We start from the raw sequence: 24,713 nt of genomic DNA, 5'->3' as shown, positions 1-24,713 counted from the left end.
ACACCCCTTACTGACCAGAAAGGTCCATGAATTAGGCCTACTGTTTCTGGCCTGAGTGTGGTAGCTCTTACGACATTGGCAGCAATATTTTTTTGGCATCTGATTCAAGTGACAGAGTCTGTAGAAAAAAATCCAGATAAGTTCTTAAGTTGACATTGCCATAATTAAGACATTGGGCTGAATGTTTTGAAAAACAAAGAAACGTCGAAGCTCTCAAAATCTTCCCTTAAACCATGTGGCTAAAGGTTAAAGACTGGCAGGAAAAATTTAAATAATAGTATAGGTGACCTACTTGACAACCCTTCTACATTTGAGTTAATTTTTTGGATATTAGTTGCTTCATGTTATTTTTAAACAATTTACATAGGATAGAAATTTAAAATGCATTTATCTAAAATGCTGACAAACTCACTATAATTATGTATACTATATATATAGATATAGATGATTCATTCTAATTGAATTATTCTCTTTATCCCAAATATTTTTCTTTCTAATGCTGAATCCCCTTAGACTCTAAATTCAAAATCGGAACAATATCACAGGATATCTGATACGTAAGTTAGATCCCCATGTAAAATTAAGCCAAGTATCATGGGCTCCATGATAAAATATCTAGTTCATAAAAAAGAACCAAATTAATCATAATATGGAGTAATTTTTGTTTTCTATTTATTGTGAAGTTGAGGTTATTCATCAGACATATAGTTTAGTGTTCAAGGTTTAGTGTTCATTATAATTACTAGGTTTTACTCCAGTTCAGCTGAATGTTTAGAGCTGTGTAAACATGGATTCAAAACCCCAAAATGGGGGCACCTGAATGGCACAGTCAGTTGAGTCTCCGACTCTTGGTTTTGGCTCAGGTCATGGTCTCGTGGTCCTGAGATGAGGCCAGGCCTGGGGCTCTGCACCCCTCCTTAGCGTGGAGTCTGCTTAGGACTGTCTTTCCCTCTCCCTCTACTCCTCTGCCATGCTCATGTGTGTGCATGTGCTCCCTCTAAAAAATAAATCTTAAAAAATAACGTTTTCTAACTCTAGCTACTGGAAAAGAAGCTTGACATATGGTAATATGGAAATGTTTTCTGGAAATATCAAGTTGATACTCTTTCCAGTTATACTGGATTCAGCAAGTACCAAGAGTTTTGACTCCATCTTTCCCAGGCTCTGTTAGAACACCACACAGACACTGAGAATAGTATGTACATATGCTGTTCAGATTTTGAGTGTTGGGTAAATAGAATTCCCTGAAATAAACAGAAGAGAAAAAGAAGGCTCATAATTACTTTTTGGTTTTTGGCCCAATCTAACTGGAGTGATGGCATTGCCATTCATAGAGTCTGGGTAACTGCTGGTGAAACAGAGGGAAAGTAATAGTTCCATATATGCTTATCTTTTTATCAATATGTAAGAGCTCCTTAATGGTAGGGAAATACAGCTTTCACTTGACCTAAGTTGCCATTTTTATTGTTTTATGGGTTATTTTTTAACATTATTAATTGTAAATTTTTGATACTTACTTATATTTTATTGTGGGTACATTTTTCATCAGACTTTTTTTTTTAATTTATTTATTTACGATAGTCACATAGAGAGAGAGAGAGAAGAGGCAGAGACACAGGCAGAGGGAGAAGCAGGCTCCACGCACTGGGAGCCTGACGCAGAACTCAATCCCGGGTCTCCAGGATCACGTCCTGAGCCAAAGGCAGGCGCTAAACCACTGCACCACCCAGGGATCCCCTTCATCAGACTTTTAAGTGCCTTTCTCACACAAAAAATTTTAAATAACCCTTAATCTTCTTAAATACATTTTAATTTAATCTTAACACTTAGAGCTTTGATCCATTTGAAGTTATTCTACAGTAAAGTATGCAATATAAGTGGAAATTTATTTTTCCTCCTAGGGCTGTCCAGTAGCCTCAAGTATTAAGTCTAATTATTGAATATTTCAACTTTTCTAGGCTGATATTAATCACCAACTTTATAATATAAAATTTAGTATGAGCTTATTGTTTTGTTCTTTTGAGAAGATAATATACAAAATCCAAGTTTCAAAATTTGAATCTCAAGAGCCATTGGAACATCTGTGTATCTCTGGTGGATCCTTCCTCTAACTCACGTCTATTGTTCATGCTTTTCTGCCTCTCTGAAGTCTATTGTGCTGCATATATTGAAACATTCTTGAACTTCATCAGAAACAAACTGATCAATGTACCATTTCTATTTCTAATTTACTCTAAATATATTCATTCCATCTATCATGCCTGCTGCATTTAGTCTTGCTCCCTGCTTTGCATTCCATGCCCCATCTATCCTCACTGTAGACAGAGATGGAAAGCTGGAAAGTATATAAAAAGAAGTTCTAGACTATGAAGAATTATGGGCCCAGAGGATGGCTAAGAGAGGTGAGGGTCAGAAATATTCCCATGGAAGCTAATGTCCCTTTCATGCATGCTCAGAAATGTGTCATTGTCTTCCACCAGGTACCTTAAGAGAAGCCATATTTGGGATGCCTGGGTGGCTCAGAGGTTGAGCATCTGCCTTCAGCTCAGGTCGGATCCCAGGATTCTGGGATCAAGTTCCTCATAGAGCTTCCCGCAGGGAGCCTGCTTCTCCCTGTCTCTGCCTCTTTCTCTGTATCTCTCATGAATAAATAAATAAAATCTTAAAAGAGAGAGAGAGAGAGAGAGAGAGAGAAGCCATGTTTCACAATGCACAGTATGGTGTCTGGGGAGCACAGGATGATCTGGCATATGCTAATTCACTCTCAATACTCCCTGCCGCTCTCTATACTGTAATTCATGCAGGTCCCTGCAAAAAAAAAAAAAAAAAAAAAAAAGAATTAACAACAGCTCTAACTCTCTCCTCCATGTAAACACTGATGGAATTTACAAGTAGGAAGATAACCAAAGAAGTTCTCATCAGTAGAATTTTTGTATTGCTTATGGATGAGGGAGCATAATTTAGAGAACAGAAGTTAGTCATGTAGGTTCTCTGTGTAACTGATAGAATGTCAAAACTAAGAAGCTCTGAACTTAAGTAGTTTCTTCGGGCAACCTATGCAACACATGTACAACACACACAGTGAACACTCATCTCTTCGCATGAAAACCAAATACATCCCAGTGCAAAAATCTTTTTTTTTGGAGGTACAGAAGATAGTTTGGACCCTTCCAGAGATAGATGTTGCTTTCTTTATGCTTGCATTTTGCTTGTATCCTTCACTAATCATTAGTAAAATTTGCTATTAAGTAAAGTACAATGTTCACTTTGGCAGCACATATACTAAAATTGGAACAATACAGAGAAGATTAGCATGGCCTCTGCACAAGGATGACACACTATTAAGTAAAGTGCATAATTTCTAGGGCCCTGCTTTGACAATTTGAGCTCTGTGGATAGACTGTAAAGGACTTTTAATCAGAGCTATGCCATTTAACCAGATTTTAGTGTTTCTGAAATTGCTATGCTTATGCTCAGCTTCTCATTATTATTTTCTTAAAATTTTCAATTATTTCAAGTTTTTAAATTTTCATGTTCTTGTTTTTTTCAGCTAATTTGATTGCTTGGAGTAATCATTAATTTTGATAAAATTATTCATAAAATCATTGTTTTCTTTCCAAGTTGTAGAGGAGATTACAGTCCTCCTGTTTGGTTCATCATATTCAAAATGCTCAAACTAGAACCAAAACACTTGATTTCTTAGTTGAGCTGCTTGTTCCCTTCTCATTTCACAGGAATAGAAAGTTCCTCACATGTTCTCATCAAGACCAGTAATGCCAAAGCGGTCCATCTGGTATGTAAAGCTGCAAGGTGTTATCTGGAGCCTAAGGCAATCTGGAAACCTCTAAGCACATAATTAAAAGCCACATTCTGAAAATGACAGAACACATGGGAAAAGTCTATTCTCCAATAAATCTTCAGTCCTGGAAACTGAACTCAAAAAGATTGTGCTCTGTTCCATCCTCAACTCCAGGCTCAACCAGAAAAAGGGGACAACTATTTCTGTTTCAGGTTAGTTTGTCTATAATTATGTCTCATTGCCTGAAGAAGTGTTTTAAAACTGAATGCATATTGTTGAATTTCTAACAGAAAGGAAAATGATTCTGAATTCCTGTACTATACATTTTAGGCAACCTAACCAAATATTATCATTCTCTTCTCTGATCTTTATTATTTTCTTCTTTCTGCTAGCTTTGAGTTTACATTGTTCTTTTTCTAATTCTTTAAGGTATATAAGATGTTGAACTGAAATCTTTTTAACATAAGCATTTACAGCTATAAATTGTCTCTTTAATACTGCTTTTATCATATTCTATAAGTTTTAGCATGTGTCTTGTTTTCATTTGTCTCAAAATATTTTCTAATATCTCTTGCAATTTCTTTGACCTGTTAGTTGCTTAAAAGTGTGGTGTTTAATTTCCACATACGTGTGAATATTTTGGTTTTCTTTCTGCTATTAATTTTTTATTTACATTCCATTGCGATTGGAAAGGTACTTTGTGTGATTTTAGTCTCTTAAAATTTATTAATGATTGTTTTGTGGTCTAATAACATATTGTCTATCCTGAAGAATGCTCATGTGCACTTAAGAAAAATATTTTCTGTTGTTGGGAAGAATGGTTTGTATGTGACTGTAAGGTGTATTTGGTACTTTGGTGGTGTTCAAGTCCTCTGTTTCCTTATTGATATCTTGTCTGGTTGTTTCGTACATTATTGAAAATGAGGTATTGAAGTTTCCCACTGTTGTTATAGATCTGTCTATTTCTGTCTCCAATTCTAAAAATATTTACTTCATACAGTTTAGAGCTATGTTTATATATGTATAGTTGTTTTATCTTCTTGGTGAATTGATCCTTTTATCATTATATAATGTCCTTCTTGTCTCTTATAACAGTTTTTAACTTAAAGTCTATTTTATCTGATATTAGTATAGACACCCTGTTCTCTTTTAGCTACTATTTGCATGGATATCTTTTTCCCATCCTTTCATTTACACATTATGGTATCCTTAGATCTAAAGTGAGTCTCTGTAGATAGTATATAGTTGGATCATTTATTTTAATTTTTATTTATCTTTATTTTTTAAAGATTTTATTTATTTGTGATAGAAAGCAAGTGAGAGAGAGAGCATGAGAAGAGGGGAGGGGAGGAGGAGAGGGAGAAGCAGGCTCTCCACCAAGCAGAGAGCCCAATTCAGGGCTAGATCCCTAGACCCTGGGATCATGACCTGAGCTGAAGTCAGCCACCTAACCAATTGAACCACCCAGGTGCCCCTAGTTGGATCATTTTTAATCCATTTTGTCAATTTCTACCTTTTGATTGTGGATTTTAATCCATTGACATTTAAAGTCTTTGCTGATAAGATAGGACTTACTTCTGCCATCTTGTCATTGGTTTTTTTGTCTTATAGTTTTTGTCCCTCACTTCCTTCATGACTACTTTTCTTTGTATTTAGTTAATTTTTTCTACTCACATATTTTTATTCCCTTCTTATTTCCTTTTGGTATATATTTTATAAATACTTTTTGTGGGATCCCTGGGTGGCTCAGCGGTTTGGCACCTGCCTTTGGCCCAGGGCGCGATCCTGGAGTCCCGGGATCGTGTCCCGCGTCAGGCTCCTGGCATGGAGCCTGCTTCTCCCTCTGCCTATGTCTCTGCCTCTCTCTCGCTCTATGTCTATCGTGAATAAATAAGTAAAATCTTTTAAAAAATACTTTTTGTGATTACCATGGGGATTACATATAACATCCTAAAGTTATAACAGTCTATTTTTAATTGATACCAATTTACTTTCAGTCATATCCAAAAATTCTACTTCTTTACAACTCTACCTCTCCTTTTTAATTGATGCTATAAATGAAACTTTATATATTATGAACCTATTAATGTAGATTTATTATTTTCTATGCATTTGTCTTTTAAATCCTATAGAAAATAAAAAGTGGAGTTACAGGCCAAAAGCAGTACAAGCATACCTCAGAGATACTGCAGGTTTAGTTCCAGACCACTGCAATAAAACAAATACTGCAATAAAGCAAGTCAAATGAAGTTTTTGGTATCCTAGTACATAAAAAAGTTAGTTTTTAAACAATTAAATCAAGACGAGGGGACTAAGTAAGAGGAACACCAGGAGGAATTGTCCATTAGTAACCATCAATGTAAGACATTACCACAGTCTCCCATCTTTCCCTTTCCAAATGGTAATGTTCATTGTGATTATCCCGTCTCTGTTCGTTCATTGACTCTTAGGTATGGAGACAGATAAATTGTGATTTTTTAGTTCACAAGACTCTGAAGTAAGAGAAGAGTACATCTGAAACCTACATAGAAACTAACATGAGATCCTGGACTTTGAACCCCGGCATGAAATGATAGAAATTTTTGTCTCCTTTTGGGAGGGGGTGAGGATATTTTGCATGCTAAGTATAAGGGGGTGGATATATATGACTAGAAAAGTGGACTACTGTAGCATATTGAATTATCTTTCTATCCTTTCCTATCAAGCCCCTCAAATATGGGCATATTAGTTAACTATTGCTGCATAGCAAATTACCACAAACTAGTAACTTAATATTTGTGTATTATTTTATAGACTTGGTAAATCAGGGTTCCAGGCACAATTTATTTTTTTTAATTTATTTTTTTTATTTTTTTATTGGAGTTCAATTTGCCAACATATAGCATAACACCCAGTGCTCATCCCATCAAGTGCCCCCCTCAGTGCCTGTCACCCAGTTCCAGGAACAATTTAATTGTGTCTTTTGCTTCAGTGTCTCTCACAGCCTATAAAGGAGTTGTCAGTCAGGGCTGGGCTCTCATTTGAATGTTCACCTGGAAAAGGATATGCTTCCAAGCTCATGTAGCTAATTGACAGAATTCCTTGTTCCATGGATTTTTTTTTTTTCTTGTTGGTTGTCAGTTTAAGCCACCCTGTCATGTGGCGCTCTCTCCATATCACTGCTCTCAACATGGACAGAACGCTTCATCAAAATTAGCAAGGAAGGACATTCACTAGTAAGACATTTTCATCTTTCATCACATAATAACAGAAGTGGCACTCCCTCACCTTTGCCATAGTGTGTAGGTTAGAGATAAGTCACAGGTCTTGTCCACATACAAAGGAATTATGCCAGGGGTGAATATCCAGATGTGGGTATAATTAGAGTCTATCTTAGAGTCTGCCTGCCACACCAGGCCCCTCACTGAGGGGATGTTTGCACCATACATTTCAGACCTGAACATATGACTTGATTTAAGCCAACGGAATGTGAGTAAAAGTGATATGGGCTTTAAGAATCATTGTGTGGTCTGCCACCTTCACTGCCCTGCCCCCCAAGACCAACAATATTCCCGATATTCATCAGCCTGAATCCCATTTGCCTCCCAACTTGTCCTTCCATGTGGATTTCCTTCTCTCCAGCTCTTGTAACTCTTTCCCCAAAGCCTTATATTTATTATTTTTCCTTTCACAAATACCAGCCTCCTTCCTAACTTCTGAATCTTACTCATTACTCTTACCTCATTACTAGTTAACCCTTTCAAATATTTTCACACTTCAGTCTCCTCATCTGAAGGTCCTGTCTTTTTACACCACCACGTATACCCTGGGGGCTAAGCTGAGGCCTCTGGTCCTCAGAATGAGCAAATGGCAGACAACAACTTACAATATCTGCCAGTCTGCTTTTTCTCCAATCACAAAGTTGGGCCTGCTCATAGATCTGTCCTTTTCCATCCAAATTCTGATTCTATACACTGGCTATATCCAATAATGGCCTATCTATTCAAGATTGGAAACCACTGGGGTCCCTGGATGGCTCAGTTGGTTGAGAATCCAACTCTTGATTTTGGCTCAGGTCATGATCTGAGGGTTATGAGATTGAGCCCTGCATCCAGCTCTGTGCTGGGCATGGAGCCCTCTTAAGATTCTCTCTCTTGGGGCACCTGGGTGGCTCAGTGGTTGTGCGTCTGTCTGCCTTTGGCTCAGGTCGTGATCCCAAGGTTCTGGGGTCGAGTCCCACATCAGGCTCCTTGTAGGGAGCCTGCTTCTCCCTCTGGCTCTGGCTCTGCCTCTCTATCTGTGTTTGTCATGAATAAATAAATAAAATCTTATAAAAAAAATCCTCTTTCTCCCTCTCCCTCTGCCCCAAGCCCCCTCTAAAAAAAAAAAAAAAAGAGTGGAGACCATTATTATAAATACAATTTCAATGGTTGTTTGCTAGAGGAGGCAGGTGAGTATGGTGGAACACCTGATGATAAACAAGGAACAGAGGAAACAGAGGGCCTGGGAGGTGAGGAAAATGTAGATGAGAGACCAATGATTGATTCTGGGTATGGAGTATCCTGTGCTTCACAAAAATCCCAGGACCAGAACTATAAGGAATAGGAGGAATACAGCTGCACACTGTCTCTCTGTCTCTGTGTCTGCAATGCATATAAACACATAAAATAATACACATGTAAATATACAGAAACATGAGAACATAAATTGAAAAGGGAGTAAATTGTTCTAAGTACCTGCATTTGACTAGTAGGTGTTTTGGAATATATTAGAGCTGAATAAATATAAATTACATATTCTTTTGTCTAGGGTAACCAGGAAAGGATTAGCAGAGGATTGCATAACTAACAAGCTAAGAGAAAGGAAAAAATAAAATATTTAAAAAATTCAACCTATTCAAATATATATAAAAATTACAATGTATAAAAATGCATATAAAAAAACAGGAGAAATGGACAACATATTGTAAAAGATGTTACATGTACGCCCAAATATATATCAAAATGTAATTGTTAATAGACTACATATTATGCAAAAAGGCAAAGATTGATAGAGTGAATTTTTTTAAATGTTTTTTTTTTTTTTAATTTTCATTTATTTATGATAGTCACACAGAGAGAGAGAGAGAGGCAGAGACACAGGCAGAGGGAGAAGCAGGCTCCATGCACCGGGAGCGCGACGTGGGATTTGATCCTGCGTCTCCAGGATCGCGCCCTAGGCCAAAGGCAGGCGCCAAACCGCTGCGCCACCCAGGGATCCCGATAGAGTGAATTTTTAAAGAAACTGCATGCTTCTATTAGACATACATTTTAAGATACAGAAATATTGAAAGTATAGGAATGAAGAAATGTATATCATTCAAACACTAATCAAGAGAAAACTGTTATATCACTCTATTTACACTGGACAAAATAGACTTCATTGACAGGGAGGGAAGGTTACTAGTAGTAAAGAGGAAAAATTCACCAGAATATATAACAATTATTTCAATTTAAATATAAGCAACCAAGATATATTAGCATGTTTATCATCTATGTGAAATGGTAAAAATGTACACTACTCTACATTTTTAAACTAAGGGTGCATATATAAGGCAAAATATTCTCCATTATCAGAAAAGGGTATCTTTTTAACTTCAAGATAAGAAATTACATTATGTGAGCTCCCTTGTGTGCTCAGTACCATGATTCTCTGGTTATGATTCTGCGTTTCCATGATTTTATCTTATGGAGAAGACAAAGCCATTTTCATTTTTCTGACTGAAAAATCCTGCAGCAGATATTTGCCTCATACTGGTATGTGGCATGGCAAAGAAAAGAATATGACTTAAAAATAGCAAGCCACACACCTAAAAGGTATGAGAGTGACCAAATTTAGGAAGAATAGAAAGAAAAACCAGCACAGTTGTTTAGTCCAGGCATCAGCATATCCTAATTTAAAAATGAATTAAGACACCCCTTAGGGGGCACCTGGGTGCCTCAATGGTTGAGCATCTGCCTTTGGTTCAGATCATGATCCCAGGGTCCTGGAATCAAGTTCTGCATCGGGCCCCCCACAGAGAGCCTGCTTCTCCCTCTGCCTATGTCTCTGCTTCTCTTTCTCTAGGTCTCTCATGAATAAATAAAATAAAATAAAAAAACTGCTGCTTGATTTTTTTTTTTTAGTATGGTTGACACCCAATGTTACATCGGTCTCAGGTATACAACAGAGCTATTCAACATCTCTATACATTATGCTATCTTCACCACAAGTATAGCGCCCCTCTGTCCCCATACATCACTGTTACTGTACCACTGATTACATTCTCAGTGCTGTACCTTTTATTCCCATGACTGTAGTGATCTTATCTTGAATGAGGATATCATTAATAAAGAATGACTTTAAAGTTGGATCAGAAGCTGAAATTATGAAGACAGGGGAAAAGCCACTGTCTTTTTTGGCAATGATAATATAATTCAAAGAACCTCTAATAATGAAGAGGGGACTATACATTTGGAAACATAAGTCAAAATTGTACACAGGAAAAAATAGAAATATCTGCATAAAGATATTAAAGCAAGATATTATAACCCCATAAGCTATTATCTCCAAATAATTCTGTTGCTTTTAAGTGTAATTGTTAATATGAATAATCATCAATCACATTCTTATATCATTTTCTAAGAGGTAAGCATCTTTGGGGAAACACTTTGAATTGTCTTTTAGAAATTTGAAATAAATAGTTGAGCCTATTATCCTTTGTCACTGGAATAATTTCCATTACTGGTATTACACTTAATTTTTTGCTTTGGTCTATTTATGATTTTTGTTTCTTATTTCTTCCACTGACATATAATTAACACACAGTGAAGCGCAAAAATCTTAAGTGTACTCATTTGAGTCACTTTGGAGAAATACATTTTTATAAAACGTAATAATGACCAGAATATAAAATTGTTCTTCTTCAGTGTAATATCCTCTCTCTAAACAATCATAAACTGAAGAATAATATTCCTCACTAATAGTTTTCTTCATTCATTTCCAGAGGATTATTTCTTCTGGGAACTGGTCTTTTGTGTGAAATTCACAGGTGACAGATATGTGGAAAGCTGCAGGTACTCTTAGCCACCGTTCCCTGCCTGGCCTATGGCCCAGCTATGTATTCTCTGCTGAGTTGAGGCCCTGTCTACCTTCCTACAGGAGTCCATACGCTGCACTCAAACAGGGCTGAGCCACATGTGACATGCAAATTCATCAACAATTGGAACTTCCAATTCCCATCTCAAGGGAGATTTGAATCAGGAATCAGAAAATTCAGAGGGCTCTTCTCCCATAGGCTCCTAGGAGTATTTCTTGATAAATTGGCCCCATGATCATTATGAAATGAGCCTTTTTACCTGTGGTTGTATTCTATGCTCTGAAATCTAATATGCCTGATAGTAACATAGCTTTTCATTCTTTTAGTTTGTTTTTGCAATGTATATTTTTTCATTGTGTTATTTTTAGTCATTTTGTTCTTTTTAATCTTTATAATGACTTTATTATGGGCAACATATCGTTGAGTATTGCTTTTACTTTCAATTTGAAAATCTCTGGCTCTTAATTCAGTCATTTGGACTGTTAATAATGTTTTGTCTGTATTTAAATCTACCAACCCGGCTGTATATTTTTTGGCCTTTTGGGGGGAGGGTGTCTTATTTTGGAATAATTTAGTAGGTTTTATAATTCTGTTTTATTTCTTGATGTATGCTTAGCCAAACATTTATAGCATACATCTTTAACTTGTTTCAAACTATGTTCAGGTAATACCATTTTAGATACAGATTAAGAGTCATGCAATAATATAATTCCATTTACCTCTTCCTTGCCTTTGTACTATTCTTGTTATGCATATTACTTACACATATACTAAAATACCCTCATTATATGTTATTATTTTTGCCTTAGGCAATTATCTTTTGAGATTTTAAATAAAGGGGGAAAAGTGTTATATTTATATGCTTTTCATTCTTCAAATAGATCCAGATTTCAATCTGCTGTATTTTCCTTGTGATTGTAGGACTTTCTTCAACTTTCTTATGGTGCACATCTGTTGGTGAATAAATTTTTTCAGCCTTTGTAGGTCTGAAGACATCTTCATCTCACTTTGTTTCTTAAATATATTTTTTGCTGAACCAAGAATTCTAGATGAACACTATCTTTCTTTCCTTTCTCCCCTTTCTTCCTTTTCTTCCTTTCTCTCCCTTCCTTCCTTTGTTCCTCCCTTTTCTTCCTTCTTTCTTTCCTTCCTTTCTTCCTTCCTTTTCTTTTCAAATTTCTGTGAAGAAGTTACTCCAGTGTCTCTTGGCTGGCATTATTTCCATTGACAAGTTTCCTATCATTCTTTTCCTTGTTCAGCAGTACATTACACATCTTTTTTTTCTCTTCCACAATGTTCTCTTGTGTATCCAATGTTCTTTTCTCTCCACTCAATATATCTACATTTGGCCTTGTTGCCAGTCATATAAGATTAATGAAACCACTCGATACTAAGAAGACATTAATGATGGGGTCCCTAGGTGGCTCAGTGGGTTGAGTGTCCCATTCTTGGTTTGACTCAGGTGATGAACTCTTGGGCTGTGAGATTGAGCCCCACATTGGGCTTCACACTCAGTGGTGGGTGGGGAAGGAGGTCTGCTTGAAGATTCTCTCCCTCTGTGTCTCCCCTCCCCCACTCACACACACTCTTCCTCTAATAAGTAATCTTTAAAAAAAAAAGATCATTAAAGAAAGCCTTATTATCTCCAAACTTACTAAGTTGTATACATTAAATGTATACAGTTTTTGTATGTCAATCATATCTCAATAAAGCGGTCTTTTAAAAAATTATTTTTCACTTCATTTCTCTTTTGCAAGTGAGTAAGATCTCAATGATACTTACCCTAAATCAGTATCAAGGGAAGAGAGTTCAACAAAGACAGGATATATCCAATCATGAAATGGGCAAAAGACATGAACAGAAATCTCACAGAGGAAGACATAGACATGGCCAACATGCATATGAGAAAATGCTCTGCATCACTTGCCATCAGGGAAATACAAATCAAAACCACAATGAGATACCACCTCACACCAGTGAGAATGGGGCAAATTAACAAGGCAGGAAACCACAAATGTTGGAGAGGATACGGAGAAAAGGGAACCCTCTTACACTGTTGGTGGGAATGTGAACTGGTGCAGCCACTCTGGAAAACTGTGTGGAGGTTCCTCAAAGAGTTAAAAATAGACCTGCCCTACGACCCAGCAATTGCACTGTTGGGGATTTACCCCAAAGATACAGATGCAATGAAACGCCGGGACACCTGCACCCCGATGTTTATAGCAGCAATGGCCACAATAGCCAAACTGTGGAAGGAGCCTCGGTGTCCATCGAAAGATGAGTGGATAAAGAAGATGTGGTTTACATAAATACAATGGAATATTACTCAGCTATTAGAAATGACAAATACCCACCATTTGCTTCAACGTGGATGGAACTGGAGGGTATTATGCTGAGTGAAGTAAGTCAGTCGGTGAAGGACAAACATTATATGTTCTCATTCATTTGGGGAATATAAATAATAGTGAAAGGGAATATAAGGGAAGGGGGAAGAAATGTGTGGGAAATATCAGAAAGGGAGACATAACGTAAAGACTGCTAACTCTGGGAAACGAACTAGGGGTGGTAGAAGGGGAGGAGGGCGGGGGGTGGGAGTGATTGGGTGACGGGCACTGGGGGTTATTCTGTATGTGGGTAAATTGAACACCAAAAAAAAAAATCCTTAAAAAAAAAAACAAAGACAGGATATAGGGAAGAGAAACAAAATGTATTGATGGCATCTTTTATAATAGATTACCTTATTTAACCAACTGTCATTTTGGTGAACAGTCATACTACCAACACTATTTTACAAATGAAGAAAGTAGAACCCTGAGTGATGGAATGATCCATTCCAGGGTGTACAACTAGTGACTTGCAGAGCAATGATACCAACCCAGGTGTACTGATGGAAACCCTTGTGCCCGCAGCCTTAAGTAGGTGCTGTTCATTCCTTTCCAAAGGTTTTGTGGCTGTAAAGACAGGTCAAGTGTCCACAAGTCACCCCTACTGGATCCCCAATTCACAGAGATGCTGTGCTCTGCTCATCCTCTGCCTTCTTTATATCCCTCAATTTCCTTTCATCTTTCTACAGCACTGCCTGGACTATGAGAAAAATCCCCTATTGCCTGCATAAATGCTGTCAAGAACCCATATTACCCCAAAGTGTCTGAATATCTAAATATTCAGTACAGATACAAGGACTAACTAGGACTTATACAAGTTTAGCAACAACCACATGCAGAGTCCTGAGCTGGACAAGTTGGAGATGGGGCATTGTCACTCATTTAACCTCTCCTGGCCTCACTTTCCTCCTGTCCTCTGAGAAATGGAGAAGAAAATAATGTATCTTAATCTACTGAGGGCTAAAATCTGTCTGCTTCTTAACAGTTGTGACCCTTGGGCAAGTCCCTTTCTCAGAGTCTCATGCTTCCCACAGTGTTTTGAGCTACAAGTGAAACTATGTCAATTAAAAGAGTATGGCAGCCCAGGTGGCTCAGTGGTTTTTGCTGCCTTCAGCCGAGGGCCTGATCCTGGAGATCTGGGATCAAGTCCCATTTCAGGCTCCCTGCATGGAACATGCTTCTTCCTCTGCCTGTGTCTCTGCCTCTCTCTCTCTCTCTCTCTGTCTTTCATGAATAAATAAATAAAATCTTTTAAAAAAAGAGTATGTTTGAGGGGTACCTGGGTGGCTCAGTCAATTAAACACTCTACTCACTCTTCATTTCAGGTCAGGTCATGATCTCAGGGTCATGAAGCCCTGCACTGAGGAGTCTGCTGGAGATTTTCTCTCTCTCCCTCTGCCTCTCCCTGCTGCTCCTTTCTCTCTCTCAAATAAATAAATTTTCTTTTTAAAAAAAGAATATGCTTGAGGGATGCCTGGGTGGCTTAGTGGTTGAGCATCTGCCTTTAGCTCAGGGCGTGATCCCGGGGTCCGGGATTGAGTCCTGCATCAGGCTCCTTGCAGGGAGCCTGCTTCTCCCTCTGCCTATGTCTCTGCCTCTCTGTGTCTCTCATGAATAAATAAATAAAAATCTTTAAAAAAGTATGCTTAAAATCATGTGCTAAGTTCTAAATGGAGGTAAGCGGTAATTCTTCAATACACTCAACTGCATTGATTTGGACTGTTTATCCAGCCTGCCACAACAGGTTACACAACAACTTGGTGGTAAAAAGAAATGCGACTTTGTAGCCAGAGTTCCAAGATTGGATCCTGGCTCTGCTATTTACTATCTGTGTAATCTTGGCAAATAACTTAAATCCGATGTTCCCTAATTTCTTCATATATATTATGAGAACAATAGCATTGAAATCATAGGATTATTCTAAGGATTAGATGAGTAAAGATACATGAAAGGCATGAAAGTGTGCCTGGCAAAAGTAAGTGGTTCTGCTAGAATGCATGAGGAGAGTTACCCTCGGTGCACAACAGAAGTGATCATAAGTAGTGGCTGGAAGGGAGCACCAGGGAAGGTTTTCAGTCCTAAAAAAAATCTGCCTTTTAACACAGGTGCTAGTTTCACAATACATTTAGTATGTGAAAATTCATCATACTGCCTGCTGAGGATATTTGCAGTTTCTGTCTGTGCATTTTACTTCTTAAAAATAGAGCCTGGAAATTAGTAAAAAAAAAAAAAAAAAAAAAAAAAAAAAGTCTGTAGAATTGGTAGAGTCTAAGCCTGCATGTCCAAGGAGGAAACAGAAACAGCTAATATCTGAGTTACAGAGGAGAGTAAAGACAAACTTGCACTAAGGTGTATATATACATATACATGATATGCCAAAATCTCGGTAGAAAATAAAATTATACATTGTAGGTAGAAAATGGAAAGAATCAGGAGGGATCTAGTGGCCATGAAGGGTGATAGGATCTGCTGGATTGGATCTTGGGGCATAGGGATCAGGTTCACCTTCCCCATTTATGGCCCCCTCACATTCCAGAACACTTTGTCACTGTTCCATAGTTCTGTGATCCAGGCCTAAAACTCTAGGCTGGAGTTCTACTGTCTGTTTTCAGCAGCCTGAGGGAGTAGTACGCTTTAAGTGAGGGAGAGCTTTGGTTGCTTCTGCATTTCAGTGAGCCCTTAAGCATTGGTTCCATCTTTCATTTTTTGTACACAGTTGGCAGCACCTTTCTGTCTCATTATTGAATTTAGTGGTATGTATATTTATGTCTGAAGGAAACATTTGAAAAAACAAAACAAAACAGGGACATTAGTCCAGTAAGGAAACTCTAGGCTGAGCCCACAAGTGAGATCACCTTGATTCCTATTTTTTTTTTCTTTTCCTACTCCCACTATTCTGAATCAATTATTGGAATGGAAAGATAACAGGATGGGGAATTGTCAGGAGAGATTAGCCCATCATCTGTCTAGGAGAAGAGACTGGGTGGGCAAGTAGTATAGTGGAGACTAGGGTTTCTTTTCTTTCTATATATTTTTTTAAAGATTTTATTTATTCATGAGAGACACACACACACACACACAGAGGCAGAGACACAGGCAGAGGGAGAAGCAGGCTCCATGCAGGGAGCACAACGTGGGACTCGATCCCAGGTCTCCAGAATCAGGCCCTGGGCTGAAGGTGGCGCTAAACCGCTAAGGGAGTCTGCTGGAGATTTTCTCTCTCTCGCTCTGCCTCTCCCTGCTGCTCCTTTCTCTCTCTCAAATAAATACATTTTCTTTTAAAAAAAAGAATATGCTTGAGGGATGCCTCAAGCATCCCGGGCTGCCCTCTTTCTACTTTTAAAGAAAGATTTTATTTATTTATTCATGAGAAACACACAGAGAGGCTGAGACACAGGCAGAGGGAGAAGCAAGCTCCCCACAGGGAGGCTGATGCGAGACTTGATCCCAGGACCCCAGGATCACGACTTAAGCCAAAGGCAGATGCTCAACCGCTGAGCCATCCAGATGCCCAGAGACTAGGGTTTCTATCCAAAGTTATAGACTCTACCTAGATATGATAAAGAGTTTGGGATTCACTGAGTTGTCACTCACTCTGGCCTCCTGTTTCTCACTGGATTGGACCACCCTTTCTCTTCCCTTGTTTTCATCATCAACACTGGGGGCCCTTCATCAGAGCTCCATTTAACATTGAATGCAACATTGTTCATACCACCTTCTTCCACACCACCTCTTCTTTTTCCTTTCTTCCTCTAGAGAACACTCAGATACTAGACCCTATTTCCCAGCTAGACCCTCTTTGTCTTTAAACCTTACTCCTGACCTTGATTCCACACTTATGAATACACCTTTCCCCTCTTCAGCCATTCATATTTCAAAAACTAATTCCTTTGAGGCTACAAAAAGCCCCTTGGAGGAAACCCTCAAGCACATCAAAGAGAAGAAAGATTCAATCCCTGGCCTGAATAGCTCCTTTCCTACATGCTTACCTGTGGATAAAGAGGCCAGATGGCCATGAGGTCATCTCCCTAAAATTTTGTTAATAGGCTGATGGGCTCAGGCTGAGTAAGAGAGGAAACAAGACAAGAATCTTTCACCAACTTAAAAGACCCTGAGAATGCTAGGAGATCTTTGGCTTGAGAAGATCAAATAGGGAAGTAGGATGGGAGACCATCCACTCCAGGGAGTCCTTCCTCTGCTCAGGACAGCCAGTTAGACTCCTAGGAACAACTCATCCTACTACCCACCATAGGATCCACCAAAGAGTACTCAGAAAATAGGAATAAGTGTGTGTTCCAGTGGCTTCATCCACTGGACAGAAGAGACAAAAAGATCCATGGAACAAAACCAAAACACTGCAGCTTCTATGCAGAGTCCATATCTACTAGAAATCAGAGCTGCAGGCAGCCCCGGTGGCTCAGTGGTTTAGCACCGCCTTCAGTCCAGGGCGTGATCCTGGAGACCCGATCAGTCCCACATCGGGCTTCCTGCACGGAGCCTGCTTCTCCCCCTGCCTGTGTCTCTGCCTCTCTCTGTGTGTGTTTCTCATGAATAAATAAATAAAATCTTAAAAAAAAAAAAAGAAGAAGAAATCAGAGCTGCTTCTCTGGGTAAGAGAGATATTGAGACTCAGAACAAGTCAATCATTGGCCAGATCTTAAGGGGGGAAAAAAAACCCAGAATTATATGCAGAATTAATGCAAGGAAAGGAAGTCCATCTAAGGTGGAACTGAAGGCCCAAGTTTAGTTCAAAAGTATATTTCCAGTGATTACAATGCTCCCTACATCCCTGAGAAAATGAAAGGGCTGAGGACCACTTCTTGACACCAAGTGGATTTTTTTTAGATTTATTTATTTATTAGAGAGAGAGAGAGTGCAAGTGGAGGGAGCAGCAAAGGGAGAGAGTAAGAATCTTCAAGCAGATCCCCTGCTGAGCGTGGATCCTGACATGGGGCTTGATCCCATTATTTGGAACCTTATACCACTGTGGGTTAGAATGGTTGAGCTTACACAGGCATCATAGGGCCAGAATTTCCTACTGAGCCTCCATGATTATAGCAAGAGACAAGAAACTTCACATATCATAAATATGGAATTGGAGTTTGGTAACCTTGGGGTTCTGAGTTTTGAAGAGCAAGAATTCTCTATGACCCTGACTACTTTGATAGACAATCACTTCTACCTATCCCCAAGTCCCTCTTACATTCCTGATGGGGGCTGGGACAATGAGCACTGCTCCCCGCATAGCAGGCCCTTAAAGAAAATATACAGCAGGCCACCACTTCCCTTTCCTCTCCCCATACAAGCTCTAAAGCAATAGAAACACAGAACCACCAACTGTGCTTTAATGAGTGGGAGATAGGAGGAAGCCAGAGCAGGGTTAAAGCCTTAGCAAACCTGAGAGCATCTATTTTTATCAGGCTTGGGAAAGAAACCTCCATATCATCTTTAAGTAGCACCAGTTCACTCTCCAGCCAGTGGATGATAGCTGGATTCAAAGTGAGAGATAAAAACTGATGCATGTTCTGGGTCACCTTCTCCCATCATGTCCCAACCAGCAGAAGACAGCCCCACTCGGAAAGTGTGTGAGAATGACTTTTTTAAGATTTTTTTTTTTTTTTTTGGCAGAGAGAGAGAAGGCACAAGTAGAGTGTCAGGCAGAGGGAGAGGGAGAACCAGGCTCCCCGCTGAGCAGGGAGCCCAACATGCGGCTGGATCCCAGGACCCCGGGATCATGACCTGATCTGAAGGCAGACGCCTAACTGACCACGAGGTGCCCCAAGAATCACTTTTCCAGAAAACAGTGGCATTTTGAATGTTAGAGAAACTGACCCCCTTGTCCAGTGTATACAGAACTGGGTGAGCTTGAACGTGACAGATGTTTGGGGGTTATGCCGAGGTGGACCATAGGATGGATATGACAGCCCCAAGGAACAAAGTAAGTGCTGTTTATGGATCTGCTGAGTCTGGGGGACTCACTGGTCTCAAAACAGGCTTTGAACTCAAAAATGAATTCTCCCTGCTGGGTGGATATCTAGGGAAAGGAGGCCCTACTTTTTCATGCTTGACTTGATATCATTCCAAGGCAAAGGGATCCCACAGCCTTCAGTGATGGGGTGGCTCATAGGTCAGTCATACAGCACCTACAGAAAAATAAGGGCAAGAATGGGGAAAGGCTGGGGAATGAGTAGGAAAGGAAAAAAATCAGCAGAGAGAGGGAAAAATAACCCAGCTGGTAGGAAGGAATAGGAATGTTTTCGTCATCACTAATTATCATAACACACCTAACCTCACCAAACAACACACACACACCCTGATCTATTTGTGAGTGTCTCACATACCAGTAAGTGTGCCTGAGAGCATGTCGTTAAGGTGTCACAGGAAGGTCAGGAATGTAGAAATTTCACAAGGAAACAAACATTTTCTCTCTCCAGGTTAAGTGCAGAACATCATATTTCCAATTGCTCCATTTCATTAGGTTCCAAATATACATTTAAACTTGATCCTTAATGTGATCAGCACATTAAAATCATAAATGTGACCAATTATGCAACAGACTTTGACCTGGTAAGAATGTCTAGCAGCATGCACAATGACTGTGTTGTCATATCGACAGTAATAACTTCACAATGCCCACTTCAAAACTGTTAAACAAAAAGGGAAGAGTGAAATGAGCTGTTCTTCCCCTCTCTGACTACCAACTGAACCAGTGGTCAGGCTTGACCACAGTCGAATGACATGGCTGCAGCCCCTTTGTTGGTGGGAAGAGATGGCCTTTGTACACAGACATGGCTGAAGCATGTTATTTTTCAAGATCTTGTTCTTCATTCATTGTCAGTGGAAGCAGAAGGAGAAAAACTTTATGCCATCCACTCCAAGGGCCTGCCTCCACTTTCTGTGGGGGGCTGATGTACATTTTCCTGCGTATTTCTCGTGTACTTTCACACTGGAAAATGACAAGCCATTCTCTGGGATCAGTAATGTATTTGGTGCTCCCATAAAGCTGGGGGCCAAGAGAAAGGCTCATGAGTTTGAGGTTCTCCCTAAGTTGAGTTGCAGGGCTGCACAAAGGCCCATGGTCTACATACTGGTGGCAGTGTTCTTTTTTGACTGGCCTTGCCCCTCTGCTGCTGCTATTGGGTCTGTTCTGGCCCCACTGCCCCTCTTGCCCCCAGGGAGCCCCTTGCTGCCTCCTGAGTGATGCCGGGAATAGGCAAACCTGCCCACCTTTATCAAGTGGCATCATCTCTGGCCTCCAGACTACTGCATCTGGAGCCCTGCCCCTGAATTCTCCAGTTATAACATTTGTGAATTGCACCCAGAGAAGCCACATTCATTTTCAACCTGCTCAGCTTGCAAGGTAGATACTCCTCTGTGTCAAACCCATCATTAGATTCCCCTTCCTCGAAGGCCTGGTTGAAGATAGAAGCACTCTTCCTAGATGTCAGTTGGTGGTCACAGATGGTTGGTCACAGATGGTTTCCAGCATAAAATTACTTGTGTTGAGAATAATAAGAGTTTCTTGTCCTCCTCATCATTTTCCTCTTCTTCCACCCAGAACAGACACTTAGACCCACTGGTCATGGGTTTCAATCTTGTGGGTTTCACTGTGGAGAGTGCTGGTCCAGTCTAGCCAACTCAGGTAGGTCTGAAATTCTGGAGAGAACACAACCATAGCCTTTTTTGTTTGTTTGTTTTGTAATCTTATATAATCCAAGAAACCTCTGATAGAAACCAATGGAAAGGAGATTGTAAGTTTACCTATGTAAGTGGAAATGCTAAAAAGGAGGAATATGGGAATATCCAACAAAAACAGATATTAAAGCAGGTTTTTAAATACTGTCATTGATTCGTAACTGTAATTAATAATATGAAGATCCTTTTGCAAGAGACCAGAACCTCAGTACACTATTAACTACTACTAAAAAATACAAAGTAGGTTGCACCTTCATATTCTGTTCTCTTACTGACTGAAATACTTTTCATTTCTAATGCTACATTTAAAATAAAATTACAATGTGATATTTTGTTGTCTTGTTTGTTTCATTGTGGTATAAGCAACATAGTGAAGTGCAAAAAATTAAGCGTGTTGTTTGATGAGTTTTAAGAAATGCATATACACATTAGCATATAGAACATTTTCATCAGATGAAAAATTTCCTCCATGTTTCTTTCCCAGTTAATCCACTCACTGAGGCAACCACTATTGTGTCTTTTTTTTTTTTTAATTCTGGTATAGTTAACATACAGTACTATGTAAGTTTCAGGTGTACAATTCTGATTTCTTATACTATAGATAAATTTAGGCTATTTCAGGACTCGTATAAATGGGGTCATATATATCTTACTAACTTTAAACTAGTACCATGGTTAACTTTACAGGAAGTATTGAAATTGTGTAGTAAGCTCTCCAAATTTATATTTCCTTTTAAATATTTTTTTGGCTATTTTGGTTTTCTCATATTTCCATGAATTTTGGAATCAGCCTGTCAAATTCAATAAAAACAAACAAAAAATGCCTACTAAGAAGTTGACAGAGATTATGTCAAATGTATAGACCAATTTGGGGAGAACCGGTATCTTGAATTTTCTGCCCAACCAACCAGATACATTTTTCCATGTATTTTGGTTCTTTTTCTTTCTCTCAGCAATGTTCTACAGTGTTTGGTGTATAGGTTTTCCATGTATTTTATTAGACATTATCTATATTTCATATTTTAATATTAGTGCTGTTCTTTTAATTTCAGTTTCTGATTGTTGTTAGCATGTAGATGTGCAGTTGATTTTTGTATTTTGATCTTTCATGGCAATTGTCCATTTCATAGAAGTTATCAAGTTTCCTGGCATTGAGATGTTCATAATATTTAATTATTATTTAGATGTCTGCAAAATCTGTAGTTATGTCATTTCTCTCATTTCTGATTCTGACTTGTCTTCTTTCTTTTATCCTGATGAGACTGTGACTCACATCAATCTTCTGAAAAAGCCAGCTTTTGCTTTCCTTTACGGGTGATCTTTTTTCTTTTAAAGATTTTATTTATTTGACACAGAGAGAGTACGCACAAACAGGGGGAGTGGGAGAGGGAAAGGAAAAAGCAGGCTCCTCACTGAGCAGTGAGCCTGATGCAGGACTTGATCCCAGGACCCTTAGATCATGACCTGTAACAAAGGTAGACTTAACTGACTGAGCCACGCAGGTGCCCCCATGGGTGATTCTTTAACAATATGGATTTGAACTGCATGGGTCTCCTTATACGCGCTTTTTTTTTTTTTCAATAAATGCAGATGGCACTATAATGATATTTTCTGTTCCTTATGATTTTCTTAATATTTTTCCCATAATCTACTTATTAGAAAAATACAGTATATAATACATATACAAAATATGTGTTAAAATATGTATTAATTGACTATTTGTGTTATCGGTAAGTCAACAGTAGGCTATCAGTAGTTAAGTTTTTAGGGAGTCAAGTTATATGCAGATTCTCAATTGTATGGGGGGTTGGCACCCCTAACCCCCATGATGTTCAAGGGTCAATGGTATTTTCTCTATTTTTTTTTCATTTGATTTCTTCTCTGAACAATTATTTCCTTTCTTCTGTTTACCATTGGTTTCATTTTTTCCTTTTTCTAGTTTCTGAAGATGGAAAGTAAGTCATTGATTTATGACCTTTCATCTTTACTAATAAACATATTTAGTGCTTTATATTTCCCTCTAAGTACTGCGTTAGGGGCATCCCACAAATTAAGATACATTTTCATTTTCATTAAGTTCATAATACTTTATTTACCTTTTGATTTTTTTTCAACCAGTGGATTATTTAGAAGAATGTATTTATTGGGGGATTGTCCAGATACTTTTTTATTGATATCTAAATTAATGTTGTTGTGGTCAGAAACATACTTCAACTTTTAAATTAAGAGTTGTTTTATGACAACTCTGAATATGACCTTCCTTGGTAAATGTTTTGCATACACTTAAAAAGAATGTATTCTGTTGTCTATTGGGTGGAATGTTCTACAATGCTAAACAGGTCAAGTTGATTGGTAGTGATGATGTTCAAGTCTATCTACTGTATCCTTTTGATTGCTTATGTGCTGTACTCAGTACAGTACAGTCCTTGTTCAATTAATTATTGAAAGAGGGCAGAAATTTCCAACTACAATTGTGAATTTGTCTAGTTTTCCTTGAAATTCTATCAGTTTTTGCTTCATGCATTTTGAAGTTCAGCTATTGGGTGTATAAACTTTTAGGATTACATCCTCTTAATAAACTGACCCTTTACTATTATAAAATGTTTTTCTTTATTCCTTGTAATTATTCTTAGTTCTGAAGTATATTTTATCTAATATTAACATAGTTCCTTCAGTTTAATTTTTAATTTGTGTTAGCCTGGTATACCTTTTTTGGTTCTTTTTACCTATTTGTATCTTTATATTTAAAGTGTTTTTCCTGTAGACAGCATAAAGTTGGGCTGTGCCTTTTTGTCCAATAAGACAACCTATTCTTTTAATTAGTATTTAGATCATTTATATTTAATGTGATCATTTATATTGTTAGATTAAGCCTATCACCTTAATTTTGTTTTCTATTTGCCCTTCCTATTCTTTTGTTTTATCTTTTTCTTTTTTTGCTTCTGTTGCATTAACTGTATATTTGTTATGATTTCTTTTTATCCTTTTTTTGAATTATTAGGTATAATTTTTTAGTGATTTATTTAACACTTCTATGATATACTTTTAGTTTGTTCTAATCTACCTGCAAGTAATATACCACTTCGTGTATAGTATGAGAGCTTTACAATATATTCATTATCATATTTTGCCATCATATGGCCATATGGTCCCTCCAATGACTGGGTTGGCTTACCTTTCCCAGGTATAATTATGGATGGTGTGACCTTCTTCAGAGAGCCATATCCAGGAGCTCACCAAGGATATCCTTAGATAACGAACCCCAAAGCAATATGAGACATTAGATCAGGCTTCCTTTTGGTCATCTCAACAAAATCCATAGCCAGAGTCTGCTGGTAATTTTTTGGCACTACCTGCAACAAAAAGAGTATCATTAATAAAGACATACCTCCCAAGGAACTATACCTCTAGATGGTCTAGTCTTAGAAGCCCAAGCTTAGGGGGTTCACTGAATATGTAGCATCAATGGCCTCCTTAATGTTCTTTATGCACTGATTCTCTTAGCTTATTTAAAAATCCAGCCTGGGGATCCCTGGGTGGCTCAGCAGTTTGGCACTTGCCTTTAGCCCAGGGCCTAATCCTGGAGTCCCAGAATCGAGTCCTACATCAGGCTCCCTGCATGGATCCTGCTTCCCCTCTGCCTGTGTCTCTGCCTCTCTCTCTGTGTCTCTCATGAATAAATAAATAAAATCTTTAAAAAAAATCCAGCCTGATTTCCATGTTTATGTGTTTCCAACCA

The 24,713-nt window shown here is 38.4% G+C and overlaps 2 long non-coding RNA genes and 1 other non-coding gene across 5 annotated transcripts in view; 2 read left to right on the top strand and 1 right to left on the bottom strand.

Annotated features, from left to right (window-relative positions):
* The window catches only part of LOC106558730, a 42,852-nt gene that overhangs the window by 2,383 nt on the left and 15,756 nt on the right, over window positions 1–24,713 (top strand). For 2 of the 3 annotated variants that reach the window (XR_005358407.1, XR_005358405.1), the window contains exons 2-3: window positions 3,735–4,011; window positions 20,838–20,921. This is a non-coding gene — a long non-coding RNA (uncharacterized LOC106558730). The remainder of the gene's footprint in view (window positions 1–3,734; window positions 4,012–20,837; window positions 20,922–24,713) is intronic. The other variant, XR_005358406.1, reaches the window with a different exon arrangement.
* LOC119871529 lies at window positions 1,676–24,324 on the bottom strand. The gene is made up of 3 exons (XR_005358410.1): window positions 24,150–24,324; window positions 5,976–6,007; window positions 1,676–2,808 (listed from the first exon to the last, which is right to left on the bottom strand). It is a non-coding gene; the product is annotated as an uncharacterized LOC119871529 (long non-coding RNA).
* Window positions 3,261–3,363, top strand: LOC119871748. Its single transcript, XR_005358727.1, has one exon. It is a non-coding gene; the product is annotated as a U6 spliceosomal RNA (small nuclear RNA).

The sequence above is a fragment of the Canis lupus genome, chromosome 4, assembly GCF_011100685.1.
Source record: "Canis lupus familiaris isolate Mischka breed German Shepherd chromosome 4, alternate assembly UU_Cfam_GSD_1.0, whole genome shotgun sequence".
NCBI classification, from domain to species: Eukaryota; Metazoa; Chordata; class Mammalia; order Carnivora; family Canidae; genus Canis; species Canis lupus.
Note: the sequence above shows the minus strand (reverse complement) of the source record. Positions and strands in the feature narration are given on the sequence as shown.